The 1,307-nt window shown below is 39.2% G+C and overlaps 1 protein-coding gene across 13 annotated transcripts in view; it reads left to right on the top strand.

Moving 5' to 3' along the window:
- Positions 1-1,307, top strand: part of MFF (mitochondrial fission factor) — an 81,976-nt gene that overhangs the window by 35,779 nt on the left and 44,890 nt on the right. The gene's annotated exons all lie outside the window — the stretch shown is intronic.

Raw genomic sequence — 1,307 nt, 5'->3', positions numbered from 1 at the left:
AAGAACTACTTCACAGTCAGGGCGGCTAGGATCTGGAACCAGCTTCCAAGGAAAGTGGTGCTGGCTCCTACCCTGGGGGTCTTTAAGAGGAGCTGGGATCATTTGAGCCCAGTTTTTTCTCCTGCCCAGACAGGGGGTCGGACTTGAAGATCTACAAGGTCCCTTCCGACCCTACTTCTATGATTCTATGAAAAGCTAATCCAATTATTAAGGAAGCCTGTGTAGAAACTTACTAAACAGATCAAATATGTATTTATGGACCATATTTGATAAAGTAATAACTATTTGTAATAGTTAAATGATCTTATGTAGTGATATTTTAATGGCTTCTGAGTTCTATGCAAACAGTTTTGTATTTGGAATGATTATTACTTCTTTTGATGTCTGCAATCAAGTTTGGTGTGGCAGGGAAAAAAGCTAGTGGTTCTTTAACGAATTGAATTGCACAGGAAATTAATTCACTTGAAGCTGTTCAAATATTTCTTGACTAATATGGGTGGTGGCATTAATTGTCTTGCCCACAAATTAAAATTTATGATTTAGATTGGGTAAGAACCTGTGGAGGTTTGGCTTCCATTCTTCACAATGGTCTCAGATGGCTATCTCCATGCAAGCAGTAGTTCTCTCTCGGATGTAAGGCATTTCAAAATGACCTTTTAGAATACACTTTTTTTAGTTACTGCAGAACTAAGGTTGCCACAACTTGATTTGGCAGTCAGGATTAGAAAGACTAAAATTCCTTGGATTTGAGATAATGAGGACAGTGCAAGCTACATAAATTGGATTAAATATGTGTAATGGATTTCAACCATGAAGGTTGAAGTCGGGTTATAAGCCCACTTCTAACTGGCGTTGGAAGGAAACTTTCTATCTGGGCAGCCTATCCCTTACACTTATCTAGCTCTGGCTTCTGCCAGTTAAGATATAAGGACTGTTGGTCTGAGATAGGAACTCCCTTTTCTAGCCATCCTTTTATAAACATATTAAAAACACCACCTCCTGCATGGGAATGATGTCACTTTATTAAATACAATGGACCTCGCTTGCTTGGGGAAAAACCATTCTCCTGTTTGGTGGTGTTCTGGTTTGGTGTGAGGAGAGGAGGGAGGTTAGTAAAATAACTTTCTTCATTTGCAGTTGGTTTGCAGTATGGGTAAGTTTAGTGCTTATGCAAGTGGAACATTAGTAGTGCTGATGTGAGCCAGCCCTACAGCAAGTAAGCACTATGCAAGTTTCAGGGCATAACTCTAAATGTACCATTCAGTCTTAATCCTCTTGAAATAAACCTCTTGATCCTCTTAAAATAA

Source organism: Gavialis gangeticus, unplaced genomic scaffold (genome assembly GCF_001723915.1).
Source record: "Gavialis gangeticus isolate Ggan-Ray unplaced genomic scaffold, GavGan_comp1, whole genome shotgun sequence".
NCBI lineage: Eukaryota > Metazoa > Chordata > Crocodylia > Gavialidae > Gavialis > Gavialis gangeticus.
This window is presented reverse-complemented; position numbering and strand designations above follow the sequence as displayed.